At 43.2% G+C, this 22,011-nt stretch overlaps 1 protein-coding gene across 3 annotated transcripts in view; it reads left to right on the top strand.

Annotated features, from left to right (window-relative positions):
- Positions 1-1,052: 1,052 nt before the first annotated feature.
- The window catches only part of LOC143100776 (hyccin 2-like), a 68,445-nt gene continuing 47,486 nt past the window's right edge, over positions 1,053-22,011 (top strand). For all 3 annotated transcript variants that reach the window (XM_076264248.1, XM_076264249.1, XM_076264247.1), the window contains exon 1: positions 1,053-1,346. The gene's annotated coding sequence lies outside the window, so the exon portion shown is untranslated. The remainder of the gene's footprint in view (positions 1,347-22,011) is intronic.

Here is a 22,011-nt window from a genome sequence, read left to right as displayed (position 1 = left end):
TATTTGAGGTGTCTATGCAATTGAATGCCAATATGGATTCATATCCCATCATTTGAGGAGCATGGGATATACAGCTCTGGAAAAAATCCCAATCCCACGGTTACTGAGTGACATTCTAATGAGTTAACTGTCATATTCAAAATTAAGAGACAACTGCAAATTTGAATATGATCGTCAACTCATTTAAATGTTGAATAATTGCTTGAGTGGAGCTATGGCTGGGAGAATTTTATTTTATCAGTGAGATATACATGAGGAAAGTATAAGTGCAATGGTCATTTGCCTAATAATTTTTGACAGGTGTTCTTTATATTGCATTGCAAAGGTAGATGTTGTAGGCCTAGGCAATGCATTTTGCCAACTGTAGAATCATGTGAGCAATCTGTTCCAGGGTATTTTCCAAAATTCCTGGAATGAATTAGGCGTCAATAGCTTAACAATGCCACAAGAGGGCGGCATAATGCAAAGCTAGGCCTATGCAAGTAGATTCATACAGTGATGTAGGAGTGTGAAGTCCTCTGGTCAGTCTGATCAGCTCAAATTTGGATAGAACTAATTGCTTTCTGTCTTATGTTTTGGTGGATAATAGTAGGCATGTGTCGATATTTAAGATTCACCACAAAATGTTTCTTTGCAGTAGCCTACCATTGTCTAAGGATTTATTCGTCAAAATAAAATAAAAAATACAGGTAGGCTGTTTTATTTACCAATTTTGATCATTTAGAGATGACATGGCAGATCTATTACTTCAAAGTGTTTACATTAACACTGTGCTCTGTTACTGTCATGTATTGCTGTAAGGCCACTGGTGTGTAAAATCATTTTCAATACAGCCTACTTACCTCTCTGGTTGCATATTGTGATTTAATGCAATCTACCTTTCCTTAATTTCTCTCCCCATTATTGCCTCTGTATTTGAGTGGAGGGAATTTGGGACGTAGCCTACCCCCACCTATCCAATTGCATGACTCGTTAAAACTGTCCAATAGCTATATGCCTTGGTGGACCAGCAAACTGCAGGAAGGAAGGAAATGTCATAGGGGTGTCAGGTATCATTGAAGCACAAATTTGAAAGTGCTGACTTGAATGACTGAAGAGGAACTTATGCTGCCAAGAATATTAACCATAGTTATCACATGGCATGTGGCCAAGCTGGAGTGACATTGCCTCTGTTCTCCGGTTGGAGTCAACTGGCTAACGTTAGCTAAAATACAGATGAGCAGTCGACTGGGCGACCGAGGCTGCCAGTAACTGATTCCGCCAGACTAGCACGGGGACGTGGATTTTTGAGTTACACTGAATTACAACCGATGACCAACATGATGATTACCCTTACATAGATTCTGGTATGTACAACATCTTCAGCGATCACTGGTTATTTGATATGTACTAATGTGCCCACAAGGTGACTGCAACGTTTGGACCTTTAACAACTAACGTTAACGTTCTGTAACGTTAGACAGCTAACTTAGCCTCTCTGGCGTGGCATCTCTTCCTGTTGCCAGCAGTAACGACGTCAGACACGTGTCAGATTTTGTGGGTATTTTTCCCAAACAAGACCCGACACGAAGGCAAAATTGTTTTGTTATAGCTTACCTCGGTTCAGTATTTTCACGTGAATTGAACTGATCGTTAGCTGACAATCTTGATTGTTAAAACGAAACGTTCGAGGGCAGGTTTGGTGCGAGCTAACCTGTACTAACAATCCAATTCGTCTTCTTAACATGCTAACTATATAATAATACCACTGTTTATTAGCAGTGAAACGCTACGTGACCTTAGTGCTCTGTTGGTATGTTTTCTCAGGTTTTGGATCAGGTGCAACTTGTTTGTTTATGTCCATATGTTTCAGCGACTGTACAGAGAGTGTACATTGCGTTGAATGTCATCAAAGTCCTTATCACGTTGTATGCCTACATTATTGAATGTCAATGGTCTCCTCTAGCGATGTGAATCGTGGCTTGGACGGTAATGTTAGAAGGGTGATAGCCTAACCAAGCACACAGATGCAAGTCGCACGGCAATATTGCAAAGGCATCTTGCACAGTGTTTATAAATGTGTCCTTCATACGAAGTGGCATAAAGATCCATCGTTGTGTTTTATGTAATTTTCAGCGAACTGAAACGGGTTGCTCAATAATTTGAATGGGTCTGTGTGCTGTTTTCGTATTCTCCCAGTGCGATCTCAGGGCCCTGTTGCCAAATATATCACGTATAGTTCGCAGCATCTCTCGGTTTTGGGTACAGGTGAAGTGAAGGAACCCCATTGATCTGTCAGCCACCATAGGGAGCCCCTTTATCCAACCCTACTTGGATAGACTTAATCAAACCACTATTGCCATTAACAACATAATCCTTTCAGATAGTCTAATCAATCAGATAATCACAGTGCAGCGTTGATCCTAAGCTGGCAGTGCTTAGACAGTATGTTTACTTGCCTACATTAACCAGCTACCTGATTCTTCTTGTCCTACCACTGCAGCAATACATTTGGCTATAGCTGGGTGATTCTCCAACTACAGGCACTTTTGTGTCCTTGTGGTTGTTTTTGTGGAAAAATATAAAATTTTTGTTTCAATCATGTCAATTTGCAAAGGCCAGATCACCAGCATCCTATAAAAAATTAATCATGCCTATATATTCTGATTTACTGCTCTTAGAGGGGCTTTTATCAGTGGATTTGGCTGTTTTGAGCTTGTCCCCAACCCAGACTTGTAGAAACTGAAGAAAAATCATTGTAACCATCACTTGAGAATAGAGTATTTTTATTCGACGTCATTCCCACCACAGCTGTAAGTTTGTCAAAATATGCAAAATAAGTGGGGAAAAAAGCATAGTTGTGTGTATTTTGGATACATTGTGCCCTATCTCAAAAAGTATCTGGGTATGGCAATGGAATGTGATTATATATGGCTGAAAACTGTGAGAATGTAATTTCCACCACAAATTGAGGTCATTTCCACCACAAAGTCAGCAAGACAGTGATGCAATGTCATTTCCGCCACAGTCCCCACAGTCATTTCCACCACAAAATGACCATCACGACATATGTTTTAAGGGAAAAAACATAATTCCAGGTGACATAGACTTATACTATTTTCAGAAACTATAATCCATACTTCATTATTAATAGAAAAACATGTGAGTGACTTTAATAATTTATGTATACTTTAAATAAAGAGTATTTTTGATTATGAAAAACATAATTCATTGTACCGAGCAACTTCAAGCAATATACATTTAGTTCACAAAGTCTTAGGATTTGTTATGTGGTATGATTAGGTAGTCATAGACATGGTAACTGATATATAATGTAACATAATGAATTATATTGTATAATCTGCAAATAAAGGACATAATTTGAGGTGTGGTGGAAATGACATTTCCCCTTACGATTTAGAAAACTGATAAAAAATAACAATATTCCATGTCATGCAATTGTGCCCAGTATCATACTTTGTTTCAAGACATATTAATGAGTGTATCAATGATTTTGAATGTGTGTTTGGAGATAATTCATTTTCTAAAAGTTGAAAGGCCAAAAGTGCCCGGAGTTGAAGAAACACCCAGCTACATAATCATACTCTGTTTAAATCACTGGGAAAAACACACTAGCTGCAATGTCGAAAGGTTGAATTATACTTGGTCTGTGCACATGTGTTTTTATTGCATTTTGCATCCGTTTGACTCCCTAGTGGTTCTCCCAAATTCTTGTTTGTTTAAACAATAAACTAATGATGGGCCATTGAAAAACGCCTGGCTTGGTGGATTAAATCCGCTGTTGCAATGTTGTCATGATCAGCAAACAAGCATAGCCTGAATCTAGCCCCCATGCAGTAGTGGTTGAGATATTGGGCTATTGTGTGCTAAGGCGGTGCTGGGAAAGCCAGGCTCCTACTTTCAGTTCCCTGGCCTTTATTAGCAGGACTCCCACTGGCTGTTTCACAACCAAATCGATATGGAGAGAAGTATGGGAGGTCCCCATGCCCATTGACTTTTCAGAGGAATTAGTTAGCTGCACTCTAAATTGGGCCATTGCTGATGATCATTCGGTCAGAGACTGAGTTCTTTTTTTTTTTTTTTGTTACAGTTGGCCACAGTGCATTGGTTAGCCATTTTAAACGTTTGAGTGTCATTTTGGGTTGGCCCATTTGTAGACATGAGGCCATCAGGCCATCATAATCCCCTGAAGTTTTATGATGTGTTTACACATTAATTCACATCCATCAGGGAACAGACTTGACCAAATAGGCCAGATCTGGATGCATGATGTACTGCAACCATACAGCCTTGTTGCACAGTGTCACTATGTGGTGAAGCTTAGAGTTGGCCATTTATTTGTGTAGTAAGACCTCATCGTTGCATCCAAATGGTTAGAGTGTGTGTGTGTGTTTGAGAGAGAGAGAAAAAAAAGAGAGAGAGAATGTAGGCCTATGCATTCCGCTCTTGAAGAGGGAAAATCTTGGACTGAGTGTTGTCCTTGAGCTGCAGCCTTCCTCTTGCTGTTGGCTGCTACAGCTAGCCAAAGAAGCTAATTAGAAGTGGAACATAAATGCATCAGAGATGAGTCAGATATTTTGGCAGGAGTGGGTGAAGACAGGTGATTGGCCGATTATCAAAATAAAAGCAGTAGGACCCTTCCAAGTGAGCGTGCTTGCTGGAATCCCCACAGAAAGCCACAGGGAGTGGAGAGGCTCGCTCACATAGGGGCCTCATAAGATTAAAATAAATCCACACCATCTGCTCACTTTCTCCCTGCCATCCTCTCCTCCCTCTCTTTCTCCCTCTTCTCTGCTCTCCTCCTTTCTCTCTCTCACTCTGTCTAGCTGTCATAATTCTCCTGCTGCCTTTCTCACTCTGTCTCTGTATATCTCTCCCTCTCTCTGTTAACCAACTTTGTGTCTTTCTCTCTCCATCTCTCTTGTTCTTTCTCTTTTTTTATGCAGGCCTTGCATCCAGCTTATGCTCCCTACCCCACCATCTTTGTGAGAGTCAGATTGGTTTCGTAAGAATCCTAGTAGTCTCTCTCTCTCTCTCTCTTTATGTCAAAACTAATTTAAATGAATTCCAGCGGCTCTGGCTAACGGCGCTATTAACCCAAGTGCGGTGTTGTTGACTCAACCATGCTATACTGGGCTTGTGTAAGTCTCTCTTCGCCTGTTCTGTGCTGCTTACACTACAGAGAGAGAGTCCAAGGCCTATTTTTAACCTCATTGTTAAAAAAGGCGTTCATTGCCTTGACTACTCCTAATCCTGGGCCATCTGCAATATCTCCATATGGAGCCACTCTCCCACCTCTTTTTTTCCCCCGAAGTGGCAGATCTCCAAAGTTTTGCTTTCCTCAAAACAGGCCATGGCGGGAAATCAGAGATCCAGGAAACCTTTTGAGCATTATTTTCTTTTTTCTTTTTTGGAGATGGAAAAGAAAGAGAAGTTGCATCGTCAGTATTGGTCAGCTATAAGCTATTTCTGAAGGCTGCTAAGTGTATCATCAGCTTGAGATTTTGAATGTACATTGCAGGCTGTTCTGTCTGGATGTTAAAGCTAAGCTGTAGCCTACAGGCTTCCTCCAATGGCGTATTCACCAATGTAATGTATTCTCACACAGTTGGCTTATTTTGACTTTTTGATGCGAGACCATGGAGCAGACTCAGTGGTGTTTACACAAGTCAGCCTGTAGCCTATCTTTGAAATATTAGACTCATTTGTTCCTAAAGTTAGAAATCACCATCTACTGCCCCTATCCACTACCCTTCTAATAACCAAAATGAAATTACATTTTGGCAGAAAGTCCTCCAGAACTGGGACATTCCCTGTTTGGATAACGTCAAGTCAGTGTAGGCTATGTCCTGTGAAACCACAACACTGTCTTTGAAACTTGTTTCATTTTCACCCACTGCAGCCAGCTCCCTACTCTAGGACAAGTGAAATACTGTTATGTATTGCAGAACAACCTTTGGCAGCTTCATGCCTCTGCTGTTCCCCTTTTGCTATGTCCAGGGCACGTCTATGGAGATTGGGGAGTAGAGGGAGTGGATGTGCACTTCCCTGCATTCTCCTTCGGGCTCGTTTTCACTGAACCTCGGCACTACTCTGTGAAGATAAATTGTCGTATTCTTTTCAAGCTAGTTGACATTTGTCAGCTTGTCTCAGCCCCCCCCCCCCCTCCATGGTTATTGGTATTCTGGGGAGAGGCTGCATCTCTCCTTTTTTGCCTTTTTTGTGGAAAATCTGTGTTGCTGAGTCAGTTAAGTGTCTAGAACAGAGTAGTGCTGCTGAATTGGGCTTTTTTCTTGGTTTACAGCTACTACTTGTTGCCATTCCACTCTTATGGATTCAATGACAGGATTTCCTCAACTGGTTGCAGTAATGTAAACAGACTGTGTATTTAACCATAAGGGATCTCTCCAATGTCACAAGTGTACACATTAGCCAGCCACTCTCAATATGGATTTGCGAGTCAAATCACGTTGTCAGGTGACGGTTGTGGTTCATTTGGATGTGCCACTACGTTTATCTAGACGCGTGAGACGCCCAGGCGTGCCTCGGTGAGCGTGAGTGAGTCAAGCCTGTCCCCCACCATTACTTCCCAAAGGCGAACAGGCCTGTTCTTCACGTCCCTTTGATGTCGCTGGTCTTAAGCCCCAGTGACATTTGCTGATTTGTTCCGCTCTGCTCCTGGCTGACGCCTTTGGTGGCTCCATCAAGGCCCCCACTGAAGAGTTGTGTTTGATCGCTGGGCAGGATGTGGGCCAATCAATACGTGTCTCACCTGGAGTATGATTACCTGTGGACTTCAGTCTGACGGCGCCGCTCCCACACCCGAGAGCGCACACAAGACTTTGTGCTGTGTTGCAGCTCCTGTCTGTAACGCAGTGTGGTCTCTCGCTAGGTTAACAGTTAATCTTGATATGTCATGCGTTTGGACTCCTCATTTGTGAATCCATGAGAGAAAAGGGTAATGTGTAACTTTTGTCTGCTGAGGTTTTCTGTTTAATTTGGGGGTGAAGCTCACAATCAACCTACAGTCGTAGAACTTGTCACTGTTTGACTGATCCACGGTTGCTGTTTTCAATTTAACGGCACATTTGCAGGCTGTAACTTTCATTTGTCGAATTTTGACTTGTAATGCTACTACCTCGGCCATTCAACCAGCAATTTGCCTCCCGTCTGCAGAACTTAGCAAGCATCCTGTAAGTACTACTCTTTACAGTTTTGCTTAATACAGGGTTTCTTAAAATTAAATCACATGAATTTTAGACCTGAAAAAGTCTATACATTACAATATTACACACTAGGTCTTAAATACGCTTACCAGTAAAATAAATACTTTTCTACTTTTGCGAGCCCAGGGCTCCCTTGAAAAAGAGATGTAAGATCTCAATGGGACTCACCTGGTAAAATAAAGGAAATAAATTGTAGTTGTTTTGTCAGTGGTACAGATACAGTACAATGTAGTAAAATTATAACAAGATATGTTGAACTGATAGCTGATAAATTGTATGGAAATTCAGAGAACAATTTTATTTACTTTGCATATAATTCTGGGATTCATTTTCAATTTCATACCAGTCTTAAAACCAGTCTTATTTCATTTAAATAATTAAAAATTTGCTAGCAACAACAGCGACTTAAATAGGCTAAGTAAACAATGTATAATGCTGAATGATGACCACAGCTTCCAGGCATTGCTGTGCTGTCTAGGGTTGAATTGGAGGGAAACTTGTGTAAAAGCTCATCACTCAGGCCACGTATAGCTCTCCACTGTGCAGTGTCTGGCTGGATGGGAGCTGTAGGGTTGGCCCCCCCCCCCCCCCCCGTGATCACTAATTATTGAGCGGCACCTCTGCTGCCAGCCAGCGCACGAGCATTCCGCTGCAAGGGGCTATGTTCTGTTTCCACGATCCCCAGCTCTTCCGATCGATGCACGTGTTATTGGGCCCAGCTGCCCAGCGTTTCCAGAGTCAAGGGAAGAGGACACACCCTGATGCTGGTGTATGTGTGTACGTGTGTCTGTGTGTGTGTGTGTGTGTGTGTGTGTGTGTGTGACAGGGGGAGAGTGAGAGGGAGTGTTTGTGGATATGCTGGGGTCTATTCTTTCTATGGGTGCCAAGGTGCTGTTGATATTGTGCTACTCCTTTCATTTTTGTTTTGTATAGTGAAGTTGCATCATCTCTATTTTCAAACAGAAGTTTGATCTTGTGACTTGTTGATGCTACGTTCACTGTGGCACAGCAGTTTTACCCTGCAGTTTTTCTAGGCTGTTGCATTAATCTGACTGACTGGAGAACGTTCAAATGAGCAAATCAGTAAATAGATAGATAGGTAGATCCACCGGAAGTTGGTTTAGCAAAACGATCATTAAAAAGATGATTGTGTTGCCCAAAACCGTTGGTACAGACAGCGTTTTCCTTTGTGACACTGTGATAAGGTAGCCTTGTGGTCCAGGAGAAGCAGACTGATTAAGTGTGGTTTTGGTGTAAAATTAAGTTTATTAATTCTGAAAACACCCGAACAAACTAACCAATATTAATTACAAAAACAAAGACACATAGACTAGACAAAATACAAACAACCGCGGAAAGTCACACATTGACTATAACAAGCCACACAATATTTCTTAACACTCACAGTGTCAGGTATGCACAATATGTGCAATCCAGAGAGCCTCTACCTTCTCCTTCGACAGGGATTTTAAAGTGCCCAAAAGGACAACATAGCCTAGCCTATAATGAAGAAACAGGCCAAATATTACAATAATTAACTATAAATATAGTCACAGACAATCCAACCCATTAATAGCCTGGCCTGTCATATCTGTCCCGTCACATCCCCTCTGGAGCTGACAGCACGCTGCATCATCTGTGATCATGTGACGCAGGGTTCCCCCCAGCTGGTCCTGCGTCGGACGCCACAGGAAAAGGAAATTACATATCCTGAAATGTGGTGGAGCACAATGGACTTGAGTGATCACTCTTGACTCCGGGCTTTGGTAGGATTGTTATGTGGTGTATTGGCTCTCCAAAGATGAATGTCAAATCAGAGCCCAATGGACCCAGCTTCTCAAGTCCCATGATCCTTTGCACAGGAGATGAGAGAAAAGGGGGATATTGTCCTAGTCTTTCCTCAACGTGTCTCTCCGTGAAGATGGATTGTTGGAACAAGCATCGACTTGGGATATGACACTGGGCATGAGGCAACTGTGCCTGTGCGTACAATGCGTAGCCTACATCTCTGCAGTTGAAAGGGATATTGCCTAAGGCTATCAAGTGACCAGCCAAAGTGTTACTGTACACACAGGTTGTTGGCAGAAGTAAGCCATTGTTTTCCTTAAGTACTGTTGTTGACAGTATAAGGCCGTGGCCACCTCTTTGTTTGGTGCTTAGCGTAACAGCAGAGCATGACCTGGCATGTGGGCCTGTTTATTTGTGGAAGAAGTCCAGTTGTGTTTGATGCAATCATCCATCCTGTGTATGCTCTGCTCTGGGTGCCACAGCACTGAGTGATTGTGTCAGTAAAGTATGAAGGCTCTCAGTGGAAGATGTCTGCTCAAGTGGTTGGGTACACTCTCACGGTTTAATTTGCATGAGATTACCAGAGGGGAGATTACCACTCTCCCCTCCCCTCCTCTCCTCTCCTCTCCTCCCCTGAGGATGGGTGCGCTAAAGAAGGAGGGCAGTAATCATGGCTGCTGCATCTGACAGAGTGATAATGATCGTGAAAAATGGCACCTTTTCATGTTTAATTTATTCAAAGTTCACGTTCCTTCTCATTGTTCTAATGGAAGATGTTCACCTCCTCAGACCTCTTTGGTTTCAGCATGGAGAAACCGATGTTTAGATACTTCACCACCATCATATTGAGCTCTGACGTACATTAATGTGCCGGTGATTTCTGCTGAGGACATCTGACCTAGTGTAATAGCAGCTTGTCTTTATCTCCATTCCCTGCTCCTGCTCCCTCAGTGAGTTGGCACCGTTTACCCTCATGCCCAGCACTGTGCCCAGGCCTCTGGCCTCAGCCACCACCAGAGGGGCACCAAGTCAGCTGATTTATGAGCGGGGACCAGCAGCTGGTCACGCTACCTCAAGGTGGCCCATTGTTAGCATGGAGGCATGGGTGATCGTGGAGGGCCACTTCCCCCCTCTCTTCCCGATCGCAGGGGTGAGTGAGGCCTCCAGGGTAGTCTAGCATCAGCAGCTGTGTGTGTGTGTGTGGGGGGGGGGGATTGGCAGTCATGTGCATGTTTGATTGCTTCTCTTTTCCTCTCAGCACCTCCACCTTCTGCTAACTCATCTGTATTTTGTACTCTTTCTCTCTTTCACACACACACACCCTTAGACACACACTCTTGTGTCTTCGGTCTTCCTGTGTGGCTGGCATTTTCACTGCATTTCTCCCTCTCCATTCATTCCTTTCACACAGCATCTACTACAAATCTCTTCCTCATGCTAACTCAGTCTTCTGTCTCTCTTTCCTTCTCAGTCTGTCTCTTGTGCTCTCTGTCCCCTCTCTTTCTCTCATTCATTCCTCTATCACCCCTTTTCTCTCTCCTCCTTTATCCCTCTCTCTCTGTGTATCTCTCTCTCTCTCTCTCTCTCCATTTCTCTCAGGCCCTGTGTCTCAGGAGGCTATTATTATTTTATTCCGGTGTTATACGGTAACAGGCTTTCATGTTAACTGGCTGGACTGTTTACTTTACCTCTGGAGTTAACGTAACCGCCCCCTTCTTTTGCAGATGTGTTCAGCTGATGATTTAGCCTCCGATACCTGTGGGGTATTCCAGAAAGCAGGTTTACTGGCTTAACTGGGTATGTTAACCCAGAGTAAACGGTAAACCTGGGATTCCAGTTCCAGAAAGCAAAAAAATGATCAGGCTATGTAAGTAACTATAGTAACATAACTTAGGCTCTGAACTAAACCTGGTAGGGGGTAGGTTTTGTTCAGGTTATGTTCAATTATGTTGGGTTATTTCAGTGCATGTTCAACCAGGCCGCTATTTACACTTGTCACACAATGGCGTTTCATTTTGACGAAGGTCCGGTTGACAAAGAAGCACAAAATCATGTAATATTCATCCGTGCAATTCACCGTGAGAGGGCGACAAGACCACGACATCACATGATAGCCTATCCATTCTTTTCCAAACGAGTTTTTCAAGAGCGCTCGAGTTTTTCAGCTTAATCCTAAATATACAGTATTCTACTTGAAAATAATTTTCCATCCCTACATTACGCATGGTGGATTAGAATAGAATAAAATAAATATTTAATGTAGGCTAGCTAGCCTACGTCTTTGGCTCACCAGACAGATGGACAAACAACATCTCAGACACATTGAAGATATAATTAAAACAAGTACAGTACAAAAAAGGGGAAACATAGCCTATAGAAAATGTATAAATAAGTTTAAATATAGCTGTACAGCTCAGCCGGGTATGCATGTTGTCACTAAGTTTGGTTAAGAATGCTAATGGCATTTGGGATAAAATATTTTTTTTAATAGGCTACACACGCTCTCCGACTGGGAGTTTTTGTAGTGTTGGAGACGCAGCTAGAGCATATCGGCAAGCTGTCGGTCGGTCCGTAAAGTTTGCCTTGCGCTAAACCAGTTCCTGCGCAACTTCATTCGTTTTCCTGGACACAAACCCACCACGAGGATCATTAAAGTTTAGTTTCACCAACTGGCAGGTCAGCATCACTTATTCAATTTTCCAAATGTGCACCGAAATGTGTCCAATAGGCTACCCATGCCTTCCGACATTCACCCTTCCGATGATGGAGCGCAAAAGTTTAACTTGGCCCACAGCTACAGAACCCGCGTTAAAATAGAAAAATAAATTTGGGATTCTCAAAGAATTCTATGGCCCACTCAATCTGTGACAAGATAGGCTAGTTTAAGAAAGCATCATTCAAAGCAGTCAATACAATAGGCTACGTGATGTCCAGTGAATTATTTAATTGTGCTTTTGACATTAAATAGGCTATCCTAAACGTACGCATTTACACGGTCAGTTAGGCTATTCTCTGCCAACGCAGGCGCTTAAGTATTGCTTTTTTTAATTATTATTACAGTTCTCTCCTCCTCGTAAGCCTCGACTACTCCGCCTCTGAAAAATACGGTGCTCTTCGTTTCGCCGGTTTCACTCATGGTTTCGACTCTCAATAGATGATGCCTTTATAAGTTCGCCGTGAACGCGCACAACTCTAGGTTATCTCACACAGGGTTGATTGAACTAACTGGTAACCGGTGCTTTGGAACCGACAGCTCGGGTTTAGTCGCCACAGGTTCAGACAACCCAGAGGTTAAGTTTTATCTCAGTGTTTGTTAAACCTCCTTTCTGGAATACCCCTCTGGCCGCAGATTCGTCTGTTGAACTCAAGTTCAAATAGAAATGTTTGTGATGCTCCACTTTGTTGTTTAATAAAGCTTTACAACACGATGTGTCTGCGTTGGAAGTGTCAGGTTGTCTGTTACGGCTCCCACACACAGCTGCGTGCATCGCGTTGCTGGAGACGCATCCCATTCACTTTACATGGGCTCACGTGATCCGTTGCCGAACTGAATTGTGGGTCCGTTGCATCTCGTTTCTCCCGCCGCTCGCATTGAGTTCAGCTGTTGCTGCACCGACAGACGGCACCGGCCAATCAAGCCAATCTACGAACGGCACCAACCAATCACATTACGGTTTTACTTCAAGTCATTTGCATAGCTACCGTCGGGAACACCCACTGGCATGCGTTGACGGAACACAGCTGTGTGTGGGAGCTGTTACGGTACCGATCCACTTGCACGACACTTCTTTTTGTCGTGTCGCATTCCACTCTAGTCCTATGGGTGACGTCAAGCGACTTTAACGCGCCCGCAATGCATCCCGGGAAGGCAGCGCTGCATTTGAAATAATGTAGCGCGACAGAGAAGCTGGCCGAGGCCCATCTTTATGCAAATGAATCCGTTGAACGCGAGGCGACTCTCCAATGAAAGGACGAGGTTGTAGGTCCTTTGTTCTACCACAACGGTGCCTGTGAAACTTTGGTTCCTCTTACAAGACAAATAATGTTTTAACGATCTCTTCCACGACCACCTAGTAGTCCATAAAACAAACGAAACTAGGATTTGGATGAATATATTGACTGTTGGTGTTTCTGGTGAGGATTTGAGATTGCATTGAGTAGTTTAAATAAAACAATATTTCCAAATGGCTTGCATAGTTTGTTTAGGCTATTAATGTGTTGTATACTGTTAAGTACATGCCTAAAATTGTGGTCCATTTGTGGAAAAACACTTAAGATACGTTAAAACGAACTGAGTATGAGCTGGTAACTGATATTTTAAACAAAACGCCCACACACGACTGAATGTGGGGAGGCAGCGTGACACCATGCGTATGTCGGGTCGTGCAAGTGGATCGGTACCGTTACGGCTCCCACACACAGCTGCGTCAAAGATTGTTAAGGCGGAGCAAGATACTTCGTCGTAGTTCATGTCTATGGGCGCGAAATGGGGATCAAATCCTGTCTGCATAAAGAGGCGTGTCAATGACGTATTGATGAGCGTACGTTGCAAACCGCCAACAGCAGCGGCATAAATAACCGGCGCACACCTGATATAAAGTCGATTTTCTCCAGACTGGAATGCTCAAAAATGCTAAAAATGTACCTGAAATGTTCACAAGGGTTTGAGGATCATGAAAACGTGCCCGAAATTCACATTCCTAACTCTATAGAACTAAGACGTTAGCATATGTGGTAAAATTCTGAGCTATGCCCATAGACTTCAATGGAGCAGTCGCTGCCTCTGCTCTGCATAAAGGGGGATTTTTACCCCCCCCCTCGTGCGATCCGGGTTCCCGGAAGTGGCTCCTGATGAAGTATCTTCAAAGATTGTTAAGGCGGAGCAAGATACTTCGTCGTAGTTCATGTCTATGGGTGCGAAATGGGGATCGAATCCTGTCTGCATAAAGAGGCGTGTCGATGACGTATTGATGAGCGTACGTTGCAACCTGCCAACAGCAGCGGCATAAATAACCGGCGCACACCTGATATAAAGTCGATTTTCTCCAGACTGGAATGCTCAAAAATGCTAAAAATGTACCTGAAATGTTCACAAGGGTTTGAGGATCATGAAAACGTGCCCGAAATGCACATCCCTAACTCTATAGAACTAAGACCTTAGCATATGTGGTAAAATTCTGAGCTATGCCCATAGACTTCAATTGAGCAGTCGCTGCCTCTGCTCTGCATAAAGGGGGATTTTGACCCCCCCCCCCCTCGTGCGATCCGGGTTCCCGGAAGTGGCTCCTGATGAAGTATCTTGCTCCGCCTTAACAATCTTTGGTATCTTGCTCCGCCTTAACAATCTTTGGCTGCGTGCTTCGCGTTGCTGGAGACGCATCCCATTCACTTTACATGGGCTCACGTGATCCGTTGCCGAACTGAATTGTGGGTCCGTCGCGTCGCGTTTCTCCCGCCGCTCGCGTTGAGGAGTTCAGCTGTTGCTGCACCGACAGACGGCACCGGCCAATCAAGCCAATCTACGGACGGCACCAACCAATCACATTACGGTTTTACTTCAAGTCATTTGCATAGCTACCGTCGGGAACACCCACTGGCATGCATTGACGGAACGCAGCTGTGTGTGGGAGCCGTAACCAGCAGTGTTGGGAGTAATGCGTTACAAAAGTAATGTAATTACTGTAATATATTGCTGTTTGCAGTAACGTGGTAATGTAAGGCATTACTAAAAAAAATCGGGTAATATTTTACTCGGTACAAACTTCAGTAACGCGTGTTACAATGCATTTTAACCCGAAATAAGTGGTGTTTTTTTTTATACATATTCGCAAACACCACCGCGAGAACAACAGAGAAGAAAAAATCGCGCATAATAGTAGAACGTTATCTCCTGATACTAGTTGAAGATGACTGTGGCTGCAGCAGACTCGAAGTCGGATTATATTTGCTGGATAGACATAAGCCTACGCTCATTATTTTCAGCTTGTCAGAGACAAGGATATGAAGAACATAATAGTTAAGTAAGTGCACTTTGTGTGCGAAACCGAAAGACCTCTCTATGCCTCGCGAAATAGCACAAGTCATTTAATGAAACATCTAAAGTGGTGCCATGCTAATCTTTTTGATTCTTGTTAAAACACAAACTATGCTCTTAGTAGTACATGTCAGCTTTGTGCTGTGAACTTGAATTAAAGAGAATAAAGGGATAGATATGCAGAAAAAGATTGTGTAGCATGGCAATGCCACCGCTCCCACCACGCGCATCATGCACTTTGCGTATAGGGCACCAAAGGACAGAGGGGGCACCCAAATATAGCCAATGAAAAGTAGCTTTACTGCAAACGGCGTTTCACTCAATAACGTTTACAATGTCAAAATGCACTAACACCATGTTACATGCAAGTTTGATACTTTTTGGGTTCTCTCAATCTCCACCACGTAGTACTAGAATGGAATTGGTGGGTCTTCAATAATTCGTTTTCCAAGCATTTCATGAAGCACATGATATGCCGAGTCGACTGAAACGCATTCCATTCAGATAGCTAGGTGGCTACCAGGCACATAATTCACTTTTAATTGCAAAAAGAAATGTGAAGCAACATGTCATTGCACACTTCCATTTCCAAAGCAATGAAGGCTGCTTAGGGACCGTTCGTTATTTATAAACGGGGTCACCGGAGGAAAATAGGGGAGGGTCATGTCTTTTTATTCTTTGTTGAGGGGAGGGTCACCTAACTTTTTTTGTCTAGGAGGGGGGGTCACCCATCTTTTGTATTAATGAAAACAGCAAAAAATCAAAGTAGCTTGTTTGATTGTTGATTTCTGTCGCCATATAACGTTCTCTTTCGTTCCATAGCTCTGTCAATATTGAACAATGAAAATAAGGGAGATTTCCCGGGTTTCTCACGCAAAATACGGAAAATGTCAACATCCGTCCCCATTAACGTTGGAAGGGTTGGAGCAACAAAGTAGCCTACTTTATTCACGCCTAACAGCCTATATCCATTTGGTCAACTTTATCCAGCCCTAAAAAAGCTAACTTTGGTTTACTTGTAGTTTACCGTGTAGCCTAGCCTAACTTTAAACAGTGTGCTTATAAAGCATACTTGTGCTTCATTCATCCACACATCCAGCTTCTACCGTTTTGACAAGCATTTCTACCAATTGACCTTGTTCCTGCCCATCTCTAGCTTTGCTGTCTCCATCCTTTCTGTTTTTGTTGTTTGCAAAAAAATATATAGTAGGCCCTATTTATTGGTAACCAGCAACAAGTGCAATTTGTTAATCGCTGTCATTCTCTCTCCTGCCAACAAAAATGTGTTACGTCCAAGTAGCAGTGCGTAATTTTGCTTCATAAAGCAGAATACAGAATACAAATACATTGGTCATATAAATAGCCAGTTTATGGTCTACAGTGTAGGCTAGAGTTGGTAAGTTATGGTAGGCCAACTTGGAGTGAATATACAGGGGGGTTTATTTGGCTCTTAGCCTGGCAGGTGCGCACGTAGACATAGCCTACGGACGAACACGGCAAGCGCCAATGAATCGTGCTCTCACAACAACCACGTCGTTAACTTAAATGGGCCTACTGTAGTTAACATCACTCTGAGTTCGCATTCAAGCAAGCAAGCGATTATTTGAATACACCTGTTTCTCTGGAAGGGCAAGGGGTAACAACAGGACAACACAGAGACAGGCCAGAATGCAGGACTAATGTTATGAGAGTATTACAGTAATATGGAATATTCTACGGGAAAATATTAAAACGGCAAGACAGCGGGGAAAAGTTAAAATGATAGGCCTAAACCCGGAAAAAGTTGGCTTGTTAGGTATTTTTCGGTCCCTGTGATTATTTGTGAAATTGTGCAAACGGTCTTTTCAAGTCATTTAAGAAGGAAGGAGTGTAGCAAGCTCCCAAATTGACGCTCGTCTGAGAAATTGAGTTTTGGATAATGTTCAGCTTTGGCAGCTTTACAATGACTGAGGAAGCCTAGAGACGAGTCCATAGCAACAAGTTCATGTGTTGAATTTGTTATTACCCAGTGTGCTTTGTTGAATGGTCTCAATGTTGTATTGTTTTATTTCATGTGAATACTTACTAGAGGAGTAAATTATTTCAAGTAGGCTATGCAGTTGCAGGAAGTGTGCATTTAGTTTCCATGCTTATTGTGTTTCCACAACAATGTTAGTGAGTAAAGCTACAGAAATGGCCACCATCTTGGTGAAGTGTGATGTGTAAGATCAGAAAGCAGAGGATGAGTTTAGAACAATTGCTTAAGTCTATGTGTTTTCATAGCGCTCCATAGCGCTAGGTTTCGACGATTGGCCGGGGAGGGTTGTCTTTTTTGAAAAGACTGCTGGAGGGTCGTTGAAAATTTTCTTGCAGGCAGGGGAGGGTCATGCAACTTTTGATTGAAGCACTCAAAATCCCTCCGGTGACCCCGTTTATAAATAACGAACGGTCCCTTATAACAACTTAACATTGTGCATATTATTGTTAATATTGTGCTATCAATGTAACTCAAATAAACAACAGCTGGCAAAAGGGCATTATGAAAACGTAAAGATAAATGTTGTTAAAGTGACAGTGCACCATTTATAAGTAAAGCAGCATTTCTTCAGAAATTAATGTTTAAAAACACACAGTAATGGTCTTAAATTATAAGGCTTTTTATTTTACTTTAGGTGTTTGAGTTATCATTTAAATGTCACTCACTCAAAGCCACTCACTTAGGGCACCGAAATGGCCAGCAGGCCACCATCTTGACATTTCTTTATGTAAGCTTTGATTTAGGCTCTCTGTTGATTTTAATGAGAAGGCCTAGGCCTTAAAGTTACAGTATTTCTATCACAATTTACCAGACTTTGACCTTTTGTCGGTTTTTAACAAAATTCTGACTATGATTGTTCCTTGTATTGCATCATGAGCACTGCTCCTATTGCATTCTACTGTTAGCCTTAAGCCTAGCTCAGTCATTATGCTATAATCTCCCTCCATTGGAAGAGCAATGAGCTGCATTGAGCGTAATAAACTGCATTTAGAATGCCAAATCCATATTTCTAGATATTTTGGTGAAACTAACTTAAAAGTAATGCAATAGTAGTGTAATGCCTTACAATTCAGAGACAGTAATATTATAATGTAACAAATTACTTTGGAATGACAGTAATAAGTAATACATAATACATTACGATTTTAAAGTAACTTGCCCAACACTGCTAACCAGATGACACTTCCCAAATTGGTGATATGTACTAGGCCTACTAGTAAATGAGGTCAACTAGAATGTTATTGTGTTTAGCAGGTTAACACAGCGGATTATGGTGACTGGCTACTGTGTTATATTGCAATGTTGCCCAAAGTAGTCTATCGGTTCAGTTTACAAACGTTTCACTGATTGCTGCCAGGCTGTGGCTGCCTCTAGGCCTACGTGAAGTGTCTTATTATGAACGCCAGCAAATAAATAAAAAAGATTCGAACTCGAATGACAAAACTAGAACTAATCTGCATATTAACCTGATGCATATCACAACGAACGTGAAACACGCATTGAAACCTATGATTGAAACGCACAATGTGCAGGAGAAGTCTAATGTGTCTTCATTTTACACAAAATTAGGCCTACATATCCCAAAAGAGATGTAATATCAAATATCACAAGATAGGCCTAGGGTATTTACGTTCGTGTTTTGACATGTTAACATAGGTTTGAGGTGTAGGCTATTGGATTTATATATATTTTAATAGTTTATTTCTCACCAAATGATAAGATGTAGGCTATGTGGCGCAACAGGTTGATGCGTTAATAAGGCTCTTTTTAGTCTAGCCTACGGGTTCAATCCTCGCCATTCACAGTTTTTTAAATTTGTACATTTTTAGACAAGCAATGCTTCCTCAATTTAGGCTGAAGATAGCTAGGTGGCCGCGGGCAGCCTGACCAGCAGTCAGTGAAACGTAAAAACCATTAAACCTAGGCTATAGGCCTACTTTGAAGGTCTTTGAAGGCTTGGGCAATGCAGCAAGATAACACAGTAGCCAGTTACCATGATCCACTGTGTTAACCTGCTACAAACACAATAACATACTAGGTGACCTCTTTTACTTGTAGGCCTAGTAAATAAGTATGGCCAATTTCGCTGGGAAGTGTCATCCTGGTTAGTGGCGCAAGCAGGTTAACGTCAGGTTATCATGCAAGTAGTTTAATTTAGTAGGCCTAGTGGTTCGAGACACACGTGGAGTTTATTTCGTTTTATTTATTTGGTGGCATATTCATGGTCCAGCGCATGTAGCCTAGCCTACTACAGACAACCTGACACTTCCAACGCCAACACATCGTGTTGTAAAGCTTTATTAAACAACAAAGTGCAGCATCACAAACATGTCTATTTGAACTTCAGTTAAACAGACGAATCTGCGGCCAGGTATCGGAGGCTAAATCATCAGCTGAACACACCTGCAAGAGAAGGGGGCGGTTACGTTAACTCCAGAGGCAAAGTAAACAGTCAGCCAGTTAACATGAAAGCCAGTTACTGTATAACACCGGCACTCACAGTACTGGCCACGTGATAGCCAGCCCCCCTAAAGCACCATGGGATATGTTGTTGTTTTTGTTTTGTTTTGTTTGTGTGTGTACATGTAGGCAAATTGTCTATGTGTGCGTATGTCTGTGTTCATTGTTGCGCACTACAACACCCAGTCCCAACATGTCTGGCCTCGCCGTAGCAGCGCTAGCGGTAGCTGAGCTAATTTTAGCTGGGATCTCAGTGTGCCTCTCCTCCCTCCCATCTAAAAGCAGCAGCAGCTAGCTCTGTGACTAGGGACTGAAACCAAATAGCCCCTGTAGTACTCGGTGTGTGTACTCTGCTACCGAACCCCATCCACCCACCCCCGCTCCCCCTTTCCTCCTCCGTTTCTGTGGAAATCTATATGTTCTCATGAAGTCTCTGTTTGGGGCCAAACAGGCAGATTGGATTCCCAGTGAAAGAGAGGCGTCGGCCTCAGAGAAGCCCAGAATGCCTGGCTGTCTGACGAGGCCTTTGAAAGTGAAGATGATGCTGATTATGATGGACTTGTTTCCACAATCCGTCAGGCATATCCTCCATGGGTCCTCCACGGGTCTTCCCTCTACAGGGTGGGCAGTGGAGATGATCTCCAACAAACTTCTCCAATTTCCAGTTGTCGCTGTAGGTCCTTAGGGGGCTTTCAGTCTTGTTCTGGGGTGGCTAGTTGTTGGTGGACGTGTGGTCTCTTGTGAGGGAAACTAACACAGAGTCAGGGCAGGGGAGGCCTGCTGGGGTTACTGAAGGCTCAGATAGGGGACCTGACCTGATACTGCGCTCACAAGACACGTACGTCTGTCAACTGGTATTGACACATCACTTGAAGCTTCATGCCCTACCATTTCTGAAGTCCCGTGTGTGTGTGTGTGTGTGTGTGTGTGGGTTTGTCCGTCCAGCACTTGTCTGAGGGGACATAATATGTCACCACAGCTTTGCATCCCCACAGCCGTCTCCTCTGGCCATTCCATCACTATTCTGGCTATTTTTTGCAGTGAGTATCCGATTTTGAAAGCTGCAGGGAGATGGAGAGAGTAACCTCACAGGAGAGAGTAGAGACCGCTTAAGACAACACACACACACACACACACGTGCCCACAGAATGAGACTCAACGTTCAATAATTCATGCCTTAGAGAGCCACACTGACCTTGAAAGATTTCCATCCGCTTTGGGGGGAAAAACCGATCCCCAGCACTCTGTAATTAGGGCATATTAGACTGTCTAACTCAGCGTTTGCCACATTTTGGACTGTCGTGGACTTTCATGACATGTCTGTATATTTTTTTGTCAGTTTTCTGTCTGTCTTTTTTGTGTAAGCTTTTGAATTTGTGGCTTTTGCTGATGTTTCATTTCAGAGAGTGTAGTGTGTGTGTTCAGTAGTGTGTGTGCGTGTGCGTGTATGGGGAGTGGTACTGCGGGGATGTCTGAAGGTGCGCTGGCTCCCGTGGTAACATTTGAATGTTGTCCAGGAAACAGTCTGACTAGTGGAAGACCAGTCCTCAGTGGCCGCCCACTTCCTAGACACACAGTACAGTAGCTCGCTGTTCCACTGCTGCCGTCTCCGAGCCACCGTTACGAACACCACACCACACTGAGCTCCACGCCACTCCACACGGAGCCTTAAAGGTGCAGTCCATGATTTTAATCCAACACACCTTTTGTCTAATTCAACAAATCGCTCCTCACAGTCTTCCAGCTATTTGTTAAAATGCCGTCACATGATTTCCTGAAGGGTCAATACTGTATGTTCCCAGTAGTGGATCAGGTCTGGGTCGATGTCCTCTGTAGAATTAAGCACTTAGTGTGTTATAAATCGAATTGTCTGCCCCCTGGTCATTGTGCAGGAGGGATTTTGGGTCTAGTCTTTGGAAAATCAGCAGTTTGTTTGAGCCTCCCAATGATCAGTTGGATTTCACTGAGCTGAGGCCTATTTTCTTTCTCAAACAGAACATCTAGCCTAGATTGCCCTCGGACCTGAATCTGACGGGGGGGTCGTTGAACCCAGCTCACATGCTCTCTCTCGTGTTCCTGTTTGAACAGCAGTTTTTTTTTAGGCCTGTAAAAACAGATGTGATTTCTGCCCGACTGTTGCTTTTCAGGTAGGAGTGGTAGGAAGAACAAAAATTGGGCCGGTTGTTGAACCCCTTTCCTCTGGTTTAGCTGGTCTGTCATCTGTTCTTTGAGGTTGTATTCTTTATTTTATTTATTTTTTAATGGCAGGGCAGTGGAAGGTCAGGCATGCATGTTGCAGCGCTAGTGGATTTTTTAGGAAGTCTGTTTGGCACGGCTCAGCGTTTCTGTCGTGTTCCTGGTTTTTTTATCGCTGAACTCTGTGCCTGCAGGCACATTATGGCTCGTAACAGCACTAGATTCCCTTCTGCCTTACTTGGTTGTTTTCACAACAAAAACGCCAAATCTCCACCCACTCACCTATTTCC

The sequence above is a fragment of the Alosa pseudoharengus genome, unplaced genomic scaffold (assembly GCF_046254945.1).
Source record: "Alosa pseudoharengus isolate Yale_2024_CS ecotype anadromous, Long Island Sound unplaced genomic scaffold, YU_APseudo_1.1 YU_APseudo_1.1_scf_3, whole genome shotgun sequence".
Taxonomy (NCBI): domain Eukaryota; kingdom Metazoa; phylum Chordata; class Actinopteri; order Clupeiformes; family Clupeidae; genus Alosa; species Alosa pseudoharengus.
Note: the sequence above shows the minus strand (reverse complement) of the source record. Positions and strands in the feature narration are given on the sequence as shown.